This window comes from Larus michahellis, chromosome 3 (genome assembly GCF_964199755.1).
Source record: "Larus michahellis chromosome 3, bLarMic1.1, whole genome shotgun sequence".
Lineage (NCBI taxonomy): Eukaryota > Metazoa > Chordata > Aves > Charadriiformes > Laridae > Larus > Larus michahellis.
The window spans coordinates 45703072-45720502 of record NC_133898.1 but is presented as its reverse complement, the minus strand read 5'-3'; the positions used below and the strand labels follow the sequence as shown (position 1 = coordinate 45720502).

The following is a 17431-nucleotide window of genomic DNA, read 5'->3' as shown; positions in this document are numbered from 1 at the left end:
ATTTAAAAATTACTACTGTCCTTTAGTCAGGATATTAGAGAAAAACAAAACAAAACAAAACACAGGCAACAGCTTGTTCTTAATGCTATATTTGATTAGTATGACTCACACATAGACATTCACGTAGAAATACGCGGAAAAAGAGGATCAGTCAAAATGGACTCAACATATATTATTTATTCTAAACATATAAGTGTTGCCTAAATAGTATCAAAAATGAAAGAACTATTTTAAGTGACCAAAAGTAAGCATCTTCATACACAAAAGACAAAAATGCATTACTCTCCTTGACAGTAACATTTAATGATATTCAATCCCAGGGGAATTTTTTTGTAAGTATTAACTTTGCCACAAATTCCTACTACACCTGAACAATGCCTTTAAATAATAAAGACAAAAAGAATCTGTTTGAAATCCACAGCATGCATCAAAACTATCTGAATGCCCATACTTAACATTGATCTAGAGCTATGGAAGGAGGAAAAATGTCAAATAATTGACTACTACACCCTTGCATTTCCTGCAGTCTTTTCATTAGCATGTATTAGAGATTTGTTTAAATAAGCTTCATTTATAAATTCTTCTCTTCACATAGGTAGCCTAGAATGTCATTCATACAATTAGTCAAGACGAAAACATAAACCAAAACTTTAAAGATTACTTTTTACAGAATGTTAAAACACTAACAAGTTAACTTTCACATTCTATGTTTTACTGTTTGCCAGCAGTTTTTTATTTCCCTGGATTTAACAGATTTTTTTTTGTTAAACACTTTGAATCAGCTTTTCCATTTACTATGTAACTTCTCCTTAGAAAATAATCTTTTCTATACCACTTGTTGCAAAGAAGAGTAACTAGTGCAACACATTTACCAAGGAGACCCTGCCATAGTGGGAAAGTCTCTTCTGTACAACCAAGGGGAAACCCACTGGTTGACAGCAGAGATTCTCACTGAAAACACACCTCTCCTCACACGCAATGCAAAACTCCCTGAAGTACATGCTGTGCTAGAAAGCATCCCCCGCCCCCTCTACAGTATTCTTATTAGGAATGTCCTAACAGAATGAGAATCCGAGATGACATAAATTAATCTAATATTCTAGAATAATTTTAAAGGGCACTTAATTTTCCAATCTTTTCTTATAGAAGACTGTACTTAAAACAGTAAGTGGGTTGTAAATTTCATACAAACACTGAAAATAAAAGCCACATTTTAATGGTAAACGAAACTCATGGATGCACACATTTAACTATTCCCCTCTTTTTGAACTGTTACTGTTGCTCACAAAGGGAGTACTGCACATTTTGAACAGAACGTTTATTTTATTAGTTGGGAAAAAGAGAACAGAGGGCTTTCGGTATATAGACAACTAACACAACTACAAAACACAGTTACAGTGTGGTGCATTACTTTTAAAGCAAATTAATTAATTTATGCGTTACCCATATCGAAATGGAAGTATGGTACAACAAGTTTTCACTCAGTGTATTTCAATGTCCTTCCACTCTCCGGTGTCTATCAAAACCAGTGGTATGCCCAAGCTAGAAAAGATGTCGAAGAATATTGGGTCTCTGTTGCAACACTGAAGGAAAGCTAGACTGCCATGTCACCAAGCCCACCTCTCCTGTTGCATTAACAACAAAAAATGAAACTACAACCAAACACAGTTGTAAGAAACTGTATCTTCTTTATACTAAGAATAGCACAGAGATTTCAAATTTGTTTTAATACAAACCGCTGTAGTAACAGTGTCATACCTTCCCAAAACAATTGAGTATTTCAAAGTTATTTAGCAAATAATGCCTCTTGGGTACAGAAGTGATTACTCGATAGGTCTCTTCAAATTGGGAAAACGTGTACCCAGAAAGTGAAAGAACACTCAATCAGTGCTAGACAAATTCCAAGTAGTCTGAAGGATCTCTTAGTTATTATACAAACTTCAGACACATGCTGTTTCAAACTGTAGTCAGAAGTCAAGATATGGTTTCTGGTAACATCTTGCAAACAGAAGCTTGGGTTACAAACAATAGCTGAGCTGCATTAAGTGTTTTGGGGTTAAGCTCGAAAAACCTCACCAAACTATTTTCCCTTTCACAAAGCACTTGTTAGGGTGTCAAAAAGTCAACACTTTCTAGCGCAAATTATTGACATCCAGTCCTTAAAACTGCATCTACTTCAGCTGGTGCAAAATAGGAACTAGTACCTGTCTGAATTATCATCGACTTCCCATAGAAAGGCAGCATTTTGCTTAATGACACATCATCTTCCCACAAAACACAGAACAAACGAGGGAGTAAGATGCTGAAATACTGCTTTCTATGAACCTATTTATGAAACTAAGTAAACTACTGAATTTGTTCCAACCTAGTTAAAGTAGGAATAACACCATAGAATAAACTGTCTAAAACAAGACAGTCTTGTTAATATTACCTCTGTATATGCACACACACACCATGCACTTACATCAGAGAAAAAATGAGTTATCCAAATATTATGTGTAGCCTTCTAGGAAGCTGAGACATTTTCTTATCTCTGCAGTTTTTCTTTGGCCCTTGTCTGAACTTGACTTACTGGTTGCATCCAACCAAAATATATCCACATGGACTATAATTAGCAGCCCAATCCAATTAAAGATATTGGGGTCAACTTAAAGGCTCCCATCAAAGAAACAAACAGTCCTACAAACAGAATCTTCTTAAGTAGTACACTTACTTTAAAAGTCAAAATAAGCTTCCTTCCCTATCTCCCCCTCCTCCCTATCTCCTGTAGACTCTTTCCATATTCCAGCGCAGAACAGCCACAACTGGCCTATTCAGAAGCCGGCAGAAACAAGGGACCATGCTTAAGATGCTACTTCTCAGGAGTTTAGATGTACTTATTTGCATGCTTCTTGCCTTGAGAAATAAAGACCTCTATATGCAAAATGTGGGGCACCATGTTTGCCTGTCAGCAAAGCTTTAGCAAAATCTAAACAAACATCAGCAGAAGAGACTGCTTAAGTTTCTTCGGTCCTGAAAAAAGCTGGCGATGCAGAGATCAGGTATATCGTAATTTTTGTAATAAAACTCTTAAACAGAGGCTAAGTGAATCAAGTCTGAGACATGACATGTTTTCACAAAAACTATGAGATGATGTAGATATATACAAGTAGACAGTCAACTAATAATTACATTAAAGGAAAAAATTTTGAATACAGGTCAAGAGAGATGAAATTGTTTATTCCTTTTCAGCTGTAGAAGATTTTTTTTTTTTTTTCACAGACACCCTTCAAATAACGTATGATGGGAGGACATGAAAGAAATAGCAACGGCTATTTCACGCCTCCCTCCATCCAAAAGTAAACCAAGCAGCGCAGCTCCTGCAAAGCCACCGAGCAGCCTATGAGCCTGTCAACTGCTCGTTACATCACGACCATTCGCATTCAAACCACAACACATAACGGTGCGACCCAGCGCCCGTTTGCTCGGAGGCGCCGTCCCGACCTGTCACGACAGATCCGCATGGCGCCTTGGCGCTGTTAATGGACGCGCACCTACCCGGGCACCCCGCCACGCAGACAGGCGTGCTGCCCACGGCTCACCCCGCCGGAGCGCCGGGTGTCCCCCGCCCCGCAGCAACACCTGCCGGGACACCCACCCCATCCCCGTCACGGCCCGGGCTGGGCTGGGCCTCCGGGCAGACCCCGGCCGAGCGGGCGGCCCTTCGCCCGCCTGCGCCTCAACTTTGCCATGCGGGCCGCGGCCTCCATGATGGCCGGGGCGGGGAGAGGAGGGGCGGGGGAGGGGGCCGGTTTGTTTACTTGCAGCCGGCAGCGGCATCACTTGCGCGAGGCACCGCCACCCGCGCTGCTATTCTTAGCGCGGGGGCACCGGCACGCACAGAAGTTCGCGGCGGTTAACGGCCGCGCTGCCCTCAGCGCCGACATCCCGTATCCCCCCCGCCTCAACACACATACACACCCCCACCGCGCGCGCGCGCCCGCCCGCCCGGCGGGGAGGGGCCGCCGCGTGGGAACGGCCGGGCCCCGCGCGGGCAGCGCCCCCGGGGGCGCGCGCCCTGCCTTGCCCCTGCCTCCCCCCCCCCCCCCCGCCGCCATCCCCGCCGCCCCGTTACATAACCCCGCCCCGCCCGCCCGCCCTCCCCCACCCCAGCCCCGGCGCCACCGGGAGGGCGACCACCCACCCCACCCCCCCCCGCATCCCCCCTCCCGCCCCGCCGCCGCCGGCAGCGCTAGGCCACGGGCGCCCCCGCCCCGCGCTCCCCGCCGCCCCCGGCCGCGCAGCACCGCCGCCGCCCCGCATCCCCTCCCGCGCCGCCGCCTCAGCGCCCCGCCGCCGCCGCCCGGCCCCTCCCGCCCCGTACCTGCAGAGGAGGAGGAGGCGGCGGCGGCGCCGCGGGCGCTGGCTGCGGAGCCGGAGGGCGGCGGCGGCTCCGGGGGGAGAAGGGGAGGGAGGGCGCCGCTGCCTCCTCCCCTGTCCCCCCGCCGGGCTCGGCGGTCCCTGGCGGCCGGTGTCTCCGCGGGGGCGGGAGGAGGCGGCTCCGGCCCCAGGGCGCTGGCGGCGGCGGCGGCTACATGGAGCTGCGCGCCCCGCTACGCAGGGAGGCGCCCGGGCGGGCAGCGCGGCCGCAGCATCGATGCGCGGGGTCAGGAGGGCGGCGGCGGCGGCTCCCCCCGGCGCACTCACCCCGGAGCCGCCCGGGCCCCGCTCTCGGCTCCTCCCGCCGCCTCCGCCGGGCTCGTTATTGACTTTCAGGAAAACTCCCGACGTCACTGGCTCCCCCCGAGTGTCTCCCCCTCCGCGGCGGCGGCGGCAGCGGCGGCGGCATCCCCAGCTCTCGCGAGAAGCGCGGCGGGGACGGGGGGGGCCGCCAGACAGAGCGCGGGGAGCCAGACAGAGGGGGGCGGCTGAGGTGAGGGTGGGGGGGCCGGCGGCGGGAGGGGGGGGAGCGGGGGAGGCGAAGCGAGGCAGGCGGGGGCGGGAGCCGGAGCCGAGCCGGGCGGCGTGTCCCATCCCGGCCCTTCCCGCCGCCGGGCCGCGGGTGGGAGCGAGAGGAGGGATGGAGGATGGAGGGATGGAGGCAGCGGCGTCCGCCGGCACCGGGCGCTGCGCCGCGCCGGGCTCTTTCCACTTTAGGCTGAGGGCCGGTGCCCGCCGGGCCGGGAGACCGGGGAGCGGCGGCCGGGGATCCTGCCCCTGGCTGGGCTGGGCTGGGGGCCGCCGGGACGGAGCTGCCGGCGCCCCTCTCGGGAGCAGAAATCCCACCGCCCCCGCGCTGCCGCCGCCCCGCTCCCCGCCGCGGCCGGCGTTGGCAGCAGCACCTCTCCTTGCCGGAGCCGGCATCCCCCAGTTTTATTTCCTTTGTTCTCGCACTGGTGCGTTTCCGTACTCCCTCATCCCGCCTTGGTACCCAGAGCGGTCCCCTTGGCTCTGCAAACTCTCTCAAGAATAAAACTACCAGCCACGCAGCAGGAAGCTGTAATTCATCCCTTCGCTGAAGCCTTTAGTGGGTGCGCCAGCCCCAAACAGCGCTAAATTATCTGCAGGCGTCGAGTTATCCCAATAGGTAAATAAATACCTAGAGGAACCTTATGCCGCCGTTCATCGGCTCGTGACTCTCGTGACATTTCCTGCTGCCACACGCGACGTAGACGTGTCACTGGTGCCAACTGGGCAGCCGTGTCGCAGGGGGCCGAGCACGGCGTTCGGCTCGCTAAGCAGCCGTGTCTCGGGCCGCGCAGGCTGGGAAGCATCGGCCTGCAGCCTGCTGCGGCTACCATCCTGCAAACGCTAACGGGAGTGCGAGGTTCGTAGGTATAGCGGCCGTAACACGCTTTATTTCATGGCTAAGTGGCTGCGTGTACCTACACGGGTTTAGTGCACCTAAGTGTGCTTTCTGTCATTCATGGTTTAAATAATAAGAACAGATTAATTTTCTGCATCTATTATACGCGCGGTTGACACTGACTTCTGTCAGAACCTGTTACCGCAAAGGGGAAGCGGATATTTCTGATTGCCTGAAGTACAACTATTTGCACTGTTTCATCAGTGCAGAATTTATTCTAGAAATGGACTTGAAGACGTTCATCAAATTACATTTAAAAAAGAAAAAAAGTTTCTTTAGGATATACCCCATATTTGCTTTTTAAGTTTTCCTTCCTTTCATGTTCCCACCTTCTGCTATAAGTATTTGAAACTTGAGTCCTCCCGTTCCCTGTGCCACTACAGGGCTTCAGAGAGTCTTTTTCGAGGATCTAAATAATCAGATGAGTTGGCACAGGACTGGAGAGTTGCCTCTGGGGGCAGAGAATCCTTTCCCTGCTGCGGCAGGCAACCACACCAATAATCCCATTCATAAATCTGCTGAGTTTCCTCTCAGGACTATGAAGTTTGCTTGCTGCACTGTTCTTACTCGCAGGCTGCAGCCTAAGCTCTCCGTCCCCCAGATTCTGAAGAAAAGCAAAATTAATTACGTATTTGATCAATGCATCTTCTTGAAAAAGAAGTTAAAAAGTACCTTGCCAAGCATTACTTCCTTTCCCATAATTTACCCCTCGGTCTTCCTCTTTCTCAGAAACACTTTACTAAAGGGAGTATCTTATCAACTATCAATATTTACACAGATCCATAGTATCAATTATTAAAATACGTTTATTCACTAACGTCTCCTTTGATTGCTGTTGCTATGCTGCTCCTGAAAACCTAAAGGTAGTAGTTCTTGGAACGTGCCTTCTGTTTGCAGCAGTTCCTCCGGAGGACGCAGGACCTGAGGCAGGGTGAAATGTGCCCGGGCGGTAGCTGACAGCCTGGCCATCAGCTGGGCAAGTGCCAAACGCTGCCTGGCAAATCTGGACCCACAGAAAGTCGTGGTATTTGATAGCAGTTGGATCGGGAATTTCTGTTGCCCTCCTGCTGTACGGTAATCCCTGCCACTAACAGTCACAAGTTTCTTCTTAGTGTATTTGTGTAGTTGACCATCTTAGTTTATTCCTCCTAATTTTCAAAAAGCCACCTGTGAGAAACTTCTTCTATCATGACAGTAAGTTTGCTTCAATTTATAAATAGATACTTGGTGTAAATCACCCTGGAAAATCTGACATAAAAGCACATTTGTTTACAGCTAAAAAGAAAAAAAAACACGCACTGAGGTGAAAATATTTTTATTAGAGACGATAACATTTATCTACAAAGAAAGATAGTTTTCTACATTTTTATTTTGTTGCAAATTGCTGAAAAAGAAACAGTGGGCTGAAATCTGTCATACTGATCGGGAGACTAAATGTATTTTTTAGCAATACTCGATTAGGATAATTTTATCTACACAATATGGACAACTATTCATGGACAAATCATTTTTTTGCTCAATATGACTTTAAAATCAGATTCACCGTCTTCTTACTCCTTGGAAATCAAATGTCATTGCTCTGTTTGGAAATTCATAGTTACTAGCTTCTCCTAAGGTTTTGATGCTGCTTAGCCTTATGTACTGACCTTGATGTGCTGAATCTAACCTGTCATTTTTGGTATGGACTATTAATTGTGTGATATAAATAAATGCTACTGTGCAACACTTTTGGTTTGTTTTTTGGTTTTTTTTTTCTTAAAGCATATAATCATTTTGCTGCTTGTCTTAGTATCTTACTCCAAGGCTTCAGAATGGTTTCTTGTAAAGAGTTAACCACTGTAAATTGGGCAGAAATGACCTCTTGATTGATAACTAAATAGAGGCATACCTCTTTCAGAAATAACGTGGCTGTGATGTACATACTGTGAACATAATGAGGTTGTAGGTTCTGCAGAAATTGCATCATTTTCAGATTAATTACAATGTGACATGAATTTAATGAACATATTAACAACATATGCTAATGAAGAAAATCTTGAAATTCACGTGAGAAGAACAATAGGGTTGCGTGTTAATTCAGGAGAAAATGGGAACTTCTGACGTTACGTGTTCCAAATACAGAATCATGAAACAAACTGAATAAAACTCATTCATTGTCATCTATACTGGCACTGCCAAGAAGGTTGATAAACTTTTATGCGATCACTCGTGGTCATGATTTCAACAGAAACCAAAGGGAAAACCTACAGATAACCTCTATAAATTCTGTCAATTCTTAGTCAAAAAAAGGATGTCCCCCTTGTTTCACTTAACATGTTTGTGTTAGTTGTTATAACTACCAGAATGATAGGGTCTAAGACTACAGAGATCTACGTCCTGAAAATAAATAGTTAAACAGGAGAGGAAAAGATTCTGCCTGCAGAACACCCGTTCTCTCTGCTTCTGTGGATTACATCGCCTTCGCTTCAATTTCATTCCTTGTTCCTCATGTCAGCTAATAAGCTTGTTTCCATGTAAGAAAGCATTTAAAAAAAAATAAATTACCTTGAAGTGGAGCAATTAAAAAAAAAAAAGAAAGAAAAAAGGACAGTAGGTCAGATGACAATCTCTGGTTTTAAACTCCCTATTACCGCTTGCCTTGTTATTCTTTGGAAAGTACACACAAATATCAATAGAAGCTGACTGACAGGAGAGCAAGAAAATTTGCCCTACATAAAGTGATGCTTAAGATATAAATTATACATTTTGTTAGAGTGAAGTTAAGGTGTTGCCTGCAAAAGTTGTGGCTTAAGTGTATATATGTATAGTTCTTAAAAAGCTGAAATGTCTGCTAAGGAGCTTAAGTTCAGCTAATAAGAGGGGTGAACATATTCAGCTTATGTTGAGCCGTGACTCTGGATTCTCTGTATTGTTGTAGGCACACAGACACCTCAGGACTTTAACCACTGCCATCCAAATTGTAGTTGTCTCTCCTGACAATTGAATTCCCCAGAACAAGAATGAGCTCATTGTAAAGCCGCACAATTCAGATAAGCCATGTAGGAAAAATGTGGGCAGGGGACGTTGCAACCCACTGGACACTGGGAGGAAACAGAACTTACTCGTGGTTGGTCAGATTTTACAGTGCATTTTTTTTCCTCTCTCTCACATCCAATTCTAAATAACTTCATTGTTTTTATCCCTTTCTCCTTTGTCTTTACTCTCTTTGAGTCTCAGTTAATTTCTTTTTGGCATTTCTGCCTCTGAGGCTGTCCCAGAGGGCAATATCCCACTCTGTGTCCCTGGCTATTTGCGATGTGTTTGGGTAAAACACGTTAGAGGGTCACTCATTTATTTCTAACTTATAAAGAGTTGAGAAAAAAAACAAGTTGGACTCTAGATTTTACCTCCACAGGCTGGCTGTGTTTTGCTGAACATTCCACCAGTTCCATGGAACTGCTTCAACATCAGCTGTGAGTGGCCGGCTGAGCTGCCCCAGGTTGCTGGGTGGCTCCTGCATGTATTGTAAAAATCGTCTGGACACAGAAAGTTCTCCTGTCTGCAGATGGTCACAGTTCATCAGTGCTTACAGAAGGCACTAATATATAGGCTCGAATTTTTATTATTATTATTATTATTATTATTATTATTATTATTATTATTATTATTATTATTATTATTATTTTAGACCTGCAGGGTGTAGACTATCTGAACAGGCAATAAAGCAAGGTGGCAATAAAGGAATTATTATTCTGTCCACCTATATTTTGCTGAGCAGCACTATAATTATGCTGAACACGGTAGAGACTTTAGATAAAAGACTGTGTAAATATCAGTTGATAGCATTTATTTTACAGCATGTTATTATTGCTTTATTATTTGTCCTCTGAAGATCTAAAAAAGTGTTTTCCTTCCCCTTCTTTCCTGTACTCCCATGTGCTGGAGCTCCACAAACACAGAGGAAGGCACATGCCCTACCCCAACGACCTTACCCTGCTTTGAAACCAGATATGACAGTAAGGATGACAAACAACGGGAGGGAAGGATGGGAAGAGGGCAGTAAGATTACACAGTTGCACAGTTTAGCTATATGCTTAACTTGATGTATAGGCCTTCAGCTGAACTTGGAAATTTTTCCTCGGTGAGAAAATAGTTTCCATGGTGCACAGATTTATCTGAGGGAGGTCAATCTACTACAGAAGCAACCCGCAAAAAAAGAAAATGCCAGCCTTTCTGCCTGAGCTTTTTTCTCCCTCTCTTTCCTATCCTATTTTAATTTCATCAACACAGATAAAATATGTCTTTGAATAAAATTCTGCAATTACCAGCACACAGTGATTTCTCACACAGAACCTTATCTGTGTCCCGGTCTCACTTAATTGAAGTCAATGAGAAAAAGCCAGTTGAGGCTAGTTAGGAGGATCAGGTCTGTAATGCATGAGCAAAATCAAGGAGTATAAAGCTTAATGGAGAGAGGGACAGAATTTTAAACAAATGTCTCCTCTTGGGAGGTTTTGTGACTAGGGAAGTTTTCCTCACGTGGTCCCAAGAGGGTCACAGCTGCCTGAAGAGTTAGAAAGAAACAGCTGAGGAGAAAGCTGGCTGCTGATGGAGGGAGTGGAAGCCAGATTTGGTCCAGATCTTTGCCTTTATTTAGAATGTTCCTCTGTCTTAGGCAAATAATTGGGTTCTCAGTGGCTGAGTGCACCTTACCCTCTGAGAGTGTTAGTTGGAGCACCCTCCTGTGCCCTCGCTACCACACGGACTTCACAGGGTGGTTTGCTGGATGGCTTCCCTACTGTGTCAATCACCTGACTTGTAGCTGAGATAGCCCTCCGTCTTTTCAATCTGTAAGAGAGTGGCTGAAGCACCAGGACATTGTTTTAGTGTCAACCACAAAAGTATTCCACTTGACTTGGCTGCTGGCTACCTCATTGCCAAATGCTACTCTTGATCCATTACACGTCAGAAAGTACCCGTGTTTTCTGGAAACTAAGCTGTGACATGAAATCAACGAATTAGCATGAAAGTTTAGAAAAAGAAGACAGATTGGGGTTGCGATAACAAGGACCTCCTCAGATCTGATAAGTATGTTCTTGTTAATAATGAAATATAACGAGGTACTAAAATATTAATGGAGCATTCATTAATAGTCTTCAGAACTGACGGACAGATTGCCTTGAAGACTTCAGTTACCTTACACTAGTTTGGCTGGTTTAACTGGAAATAGATCTGCCTTTGTACAAGGCAAAGCTATCAAAAGATAATGCTGAATCTGTCCCTCCATGCATACCTATCGTATACAGGTATCTGCTATGAAATAAGATGAATGGCTACAAGAAGATTTTTCTGCCAAATTGGTTAGCAATCTGTTTAGTAAAACTTCACGATAACAGAAATCTGATCAATTATCACCCTCTTTATAACTTTATTTACCATGAGCTGAAGGGGAAAAAAAAAAAGTGCATTAGCAAAGAATGGCAAGCTGTAACTAAGTGCAAGAGACGGAAGTATTCACCCATCCTCTCCTAATGCCAAGATTTGAAGAGGGTGCTCCTGAGCAGATGGTTTAACAGACTAAAGCATTAGTTTGCTGATCCTCCATGCTTGCTAATTAATTCTTCAGTTTACTAGGATTTAAGATGATTGTTAAAAACAAGGCTTCTCTTAAAATAAACTTTAGGTAGATGTTATAAAATGGTGGTTAAGATTATAATGGCTGTAACAAGGATGTTCTGTATTTTCTAGAAAAGACTTCTGTTATCTTAATGTTGTAAGAATTATCCTTAATGATTCGGTCTCTGAAATTTTCTTCTTATAAGAATTTGCTTTTGTCTTCCCACCTAATTAATCCTCTGACTTCCTGTTGACGCTCTCGGGTCAAGATTATGTCCTTGACTTCTGTGAGAATGGTGTGTACATAACCATGGGAAGGATTTAATCTTTTGTAACAAAATTGTCACCTCCCCCTGAATTGTTGTAAGCCCATTATCATGCAAAATGTAAAAATTGAAATATCTCCTGCATTGTTTTTAAAGTCATTCTCATTTTAAACAGTTAGGATTTCATGCAGTAATTTACTTCAGGTTAACATTAAAGCAATGAATGCTCATTAAATATATTAAAATGCAGTATTGTAGAGCAGCTTGCTGCCTATCAGATTTAGACAGTGGGCAAATAATTAATTTATTTCAGATTTCATTTTTATAGCAGTTTTATAAACTGCATGCCAATTTGAAGACAGCAGAACTCCACCCAACAGAAATCACAGCATTTATTTCACAGAAATGGAAAAAAAAATCAAGTAAAAATATTATGATAAAATAACATTTTACAAACAAAAGTAGGAAGTAGAAAGAAAACAAAATAGCAGTAGGAAAACAAGTTTTTCACTTGCTAAAGCTAAGGCATAGATTTTGAAGACCCATCCATTGTTGCTTGCAAAGGGGTGATCCACGCTGATATTAGTGAACTCTGAAAATTGTGAGTGAACTTTGAGAATGTCTCTCCAGTAGGCTCATGGTGGCCTAAAAGAAGTTCCTCTTCCGCGGTCTGGCTTTGCCACAGGAGGCACTGTGAAATTCTGCATTTCATTTTTGTGTCCTGTTTTGTTACACGTGTATTTGGAAGGGTTTTGTGATATCTTCCTTCATGTAGAGGTTTGGATTTACTGGTTAGAATTCAGAGTTTTATGTTATCTCTGTAACTGTACCTTCTGTCAAAACCAGTATTCGTTGTTTGTTATGTTAAAAACTCTTGGCAATTCCCCTTTCAGAACAACAGATAAGAATTCTTATTACTATTGTAAGGAATTCATAACTTGCCTCATTCTATAATCTATCCATCTTGTAAACCAAGAAAAAGCTATTATTATAGATGATTCAAGGGTGAACTTTTTAGTAAGCTGTCAGTATGTTGTCTTCATAGAACCAGTCTTCATCTCCTTTCAAAAAGTTATTTTCTTATCCAAAATAACTGCAAGGAATTTTGAAATAGTTTTAATATATCCTTAACAAGGAATCTGCACTGAGGCCACTGAGAATACAACATATTAATTTACATGACATCTGGATTGAAATGAAAGTAACACAGTAACCTGCTCAGGGTGAATTAATGCTAGTAAACTCAAAGTATTAATTTTAATAATTTTAGATAGGTGGGTTATTACCATCTTAATTAAAGCAATACTAGAATACTATGTCCAGCCAGTGCTCACATTTTAAAAGCTGCTGAGAGAATTAAAAAGAATTTTAAAATTGATGATCTTATGTTGAAATCTTACTTTATAGTGAAAGATCATAGTCTGATCTCTTTAAGAAAGGAAGAATTAAGATTTCGTACCATGTAACGTTTTTTTCTGTGTAATAAATTATAGTAGAGTAATTAGAGTACTCTATGGAGTACTCTACAGTTCAACACATCAAGGCAAAGGTCTTTCTTATGGATCTTTGGGAAGATCTGAGGAATGAAAACTGAGAGCAGGCAAACTCAAAACGGAAGTATAGCATTAGCAGCGAGGAGTGTTAAATCTTGGAAAAATATTAAATTGGAACAATTTAAGCAATGTGTGCTAGATTCTCTGTTACTTTAGATCACATTTAAATACCCTTGTTCAGCTCACCTGAAATTATAGTCTTGACCATGAAATTAGGAAAATGCTGAAGTTTGCATTAACTTGGCAGTCCAGATTGATGATCACAGTAATCTTTTCTGGTCCTGAAACCCGAGCTTTCAACAGTTTGGTTTTTTTTCCTGTGAACACCAGTAGAATGATCTGGAGACAAATATTGGCTGTTAGACACAGGCAAATAATTTAAAAAATAAGATGTTCCATGGGTAGTGGAACTGAAGAAGCTGGGTTTCTTTATAGATTAATTCTGTCCTATTTCCCACATCATTACGCTTCTTGACTCCAGCTGCCTTGCAGATCCCTAAAATCTCACCTCTTCAAAAATACGCTAAGTTGTCCCTTTGTACCTGAGACCACTGTGATTCCTCCAGTTAATACTTCAGACTTTGCCATGTAGAAAACACTAACAGGCCAGGGCTCTTCCACTCAGTGGCCAGTTTTCATGAGAATTTTAGGAATTTACTCTCTCCGAGACTTTCACCTCTCTTTGAAAGTTGGTTGGAAGTAGGAAAATAGATAAAAAGAAGTTATTGGAAGAGAAAGGACAGACAGGGAGGCAGATGGGCATAAAGATAGACAGTGCAAGAATTTCCTTAGTTACCAGGCTGAAAATGATCAGAAAAAATGTCCTTATATATCTACTTGACTTACCATAAATTTTAATGACAACTTCAAGAGGCTGAGACTGCTTAGATAAATATCGATTCTAGGAAAGGTCCTATGCTTCTACCCGATGCTTTACGCTAGTACATGACAGTACCAGACTATTAAATGTCATTTTATTCACAAACCAAATCCCGTCTTTTCCAAGTTGAACAGGACAGCTCTCTATATTGCACATAGCAATGGTACACAACAGTTTCAGGGGATGGGCGGGGGGGAAGAATAGAAGAAGGTTATATTTAGAACTCTGAGAATATTAGGGAGTCAAAATCCGATTGCCAACCTTGTAACTTGATCTACAAAACTGAAATGCACATATGGTTGATATTTTTCAATTACGTAGCATTTATTTCTGGAAGTCTTTTCACTTTAGTCCCTTTTTAATCTGAAAAACATTTTTCGTACCGCCTTAAGCTGAAATTTCAAATGAACATGAAACATTTAACTCCTTTCACTAGCCAACAGGGCTGGCTATCGGTAGGCACTTCAGCTATAATGTCTCCTTATGAATCATTAGTATGGGATTGTAATTACAGTAATATCTTTTTACTTTTTAATACACAAAAAAAGAAAGATATTGTGAGTTGAGAAAGTGCTTTGTACCATATTTTTCTTTGGGGTTATCTATTTGACAGTGACTTTTTAATCATAGCTAATTACAAATGATTCATCAGAATGTTTAAAACCCTACAGAAATGTTTAAATAACTCATGGCTTTTACTGCATAGTAGTACTTTAAAATATTACACTCAAAGAGTAAATGCACTTAACACTTGTTGTTCTTATCTTCTTGAAGCAAGTTATAATCTGATTCCTTTTAATCATCTATGAAACATAGCACTACTAATAGACCTCACCTGGGCTGTATTTTCATAGAATTTTTATCATTTGTCTTGTTCCCAGTTATTTATTCCTCACTATCCTTCATTTGTGCAAACCAATTCTATGCAAATGAGCCTGCCATTCCCCCAGCTTTTTATTTCCTCCAGCTTTTTATTTCCCACTTTCCAATTGCGAGCGAAGCTAGAAAAACTTTCCAAATCATACTAAAGGCCTGGGCTTAGTTCTGCATAGGCTGTACGTGAAAATTCAAATAGTTTTTTCCATTGTCCCAGTCCTTGCAACCATTGGCAGGTTTATTTGTTTCAAAAGGGCTGTAATTAAGAATTACTATAATAACTCTTGAGCCTGGCTATAGGGTTACAGGTAATCATGGGAATAAGAAGAAAATGGATTTCAGATCTCCAATCTTGATTAAACTTCCCAACTGCACATTTAAAAGTCTAAGTTATGATACCAGTTAGAAGGTGAATTCCCTGAGGGTTTCTCTGTTGTTAATGGAGTCCTGCCCTGAATCACCTTCTCAAAGAACCTGCCTGTCTCCTTTTGCTTTGTGGGTGGTCTCAGCAGATTTGCTTTTTAATTCAGAAATGTAATTTGGGTGTCTAAAGTTACACAAGGTGAATACTGCCTTGCTTCTACTTCTCAATTCCACAGCAATTTCTTCAATTTTTAAGGAATAATTTGATAATAGAGAATGCTGATACAGAAGGAAAGAATGTTTTAGTCCTGTGCTAATTATCATCTTGATTTGGTTCTTAGATTATATTGCACCAAAATAAATGTCCTTTGTTCCTTGTAGTGCAAAAGAAAAAAGTTGATTGTTAGAGAAGAGCCCTTTCCTGACAACAAACCATTATTACTCTAGGTTAGAAGAAGCGATAAACCCTTTATTCTTAATCTCTTTCAGTATTTCCCACTGTGTGCGAGATGCTTCCCAAATGTTTAATAAACGTGTGCTCCAAAGAAATTCAAATCTTGCAGCAATTGAATGGAAAGAAGTTGGAAAACTAGGAATGACAGTAAACAATGTTTGTACAGGTCCACAAGACAGAAGGCAGTTTTTCACAAGACTTAAATTTGAACTAAATGGACCTTTAGATGAGTTTGTGCAAACTGTAAGGTTGATACAAATATATTTTCAGCTCAGAAACAGAATGTGACAGATAATGATTGAATTAAATACTGTAGTTTTTTCCCTTGGAGGAAGCGAGGAAGCATTTAGATGTGTTTTTCCTCCTTGCCTAGCTACAAATTTTCACAATGTTTGTTGAAACAAAATACTTTTGAAATGTCTATATCCCTGCCAAATTTGCCTGGAATTGGATGATGGATTCAAAAGTTATTAGGAAGAACTGGAAGATGAACAGACAATGGCAACATAAGATAACTAGATAACCTTATGAAACCAAGCTAAAACCTATGAAATTTTGATGCCATCAAGTTTAGAGGGCAGTGGAGCAGCAGAGCTCTTTGAAGTGCCACTTTACACTTGTAAGCACCATTGTCTTCTCTGCATCTGGCTTCTCAAACAGCAAATGAAGTGTAGACATAAGTTTTCCCAGCTTCAGCACACGGGACCACGTGGAACATCTGGTAACAATATTTTTAATTTCCTAGAAGTGGAGCAGCACAAGGTTTATGACTAACATTCAATGTCTTTTTATCTTCTAGTGGAAATCTGTTTTATTTTATAAACAAGGAAGTATATCATAATCTAAGAGATTTCTCCAGGAAACAACAAAAAAGTAGATGTAGCTGTTGCTGCTGGCTCTAAAAAGGTACAGATGCAAACACCTGAACTTTTTGTTGACATTCTCAAATAATACCGACTTAAATCTTTACCTTGCAATGCAGGAAAGTGAATTGCACCATCATCTAAGTATAATGTGCGAGCAGTATTTCCCAACCTTCAAACACTAAGTCCGAGTCTTTATTTAAGTCCATTATTTGGGGTAGGAGATTCACTGGGAAGTGAAATGAATAAATCTGCAATAGGATTTCAACACCTCTCTGAGTCTGTATCTCCCTTTCACAGTTAAGTGGCTAATGAACTTGCTGATATTTTAAAATATCCCTACAGCTATGGGAAAATTGGCCCTGGATGAAAAGAACCAATTCTTTGGTGGGTTCATCTCCTGTCCACAAGGTGTGCTCCTGAAGTTACAGTAATCCCCAGAGAGGGATAATATTTTTATTATTATTATTTACTTTTTTGAAGCTCCAGGTACTTTTTGAATCTCTATATGTTTGCAAAACTACGTTTCGTTTGTGGTACCAAATTCGGTAGTCCTTCGTAAAGATCATCAACATAGGCAATAGAGGAGGTGATCTGAGAAGTACTCATAAGAGCAGTAAAATTCTTTGCAACTGCTAAAATCAACAAGATGAGTATTCTTAAAGTTCGATTTCAAACTCACATGCTTGTTTCAGGCATGTTTGCAAGAAGTTTTTGGTGTAGTCTTTATTAGTAT

At 42.1% G+C, this 17431-nt stretch overlaps 1 protein-coding gene across 2 annotated transcripts in view; it reads right to left on the bottom strand.

The window, feature by feature from the left end:
- The window catches only part of AKT3 (AKT serine/threonine kinase 3), a 154091-nt gene extending 149241 nt beyond the window's left edge, over positions 1-4850 (bottom strand). Inside the window, exon 1 of one of the 2 annotated variants that reach the window (XM_074579978.1) lies at positions 4687-4850. The gene's annotated coding sequence lies outside the window, so the exon portion shown is untranslated. Of the gene's footprint in view, positions 1-4363; positions 4504-4686 lie in introns of those variants that run through there. The other variant, XM_074579977.1, reaches the window with a different exon arrangement.
- Positions 4851-17431: the final 12581 nt, after the last annotated feature.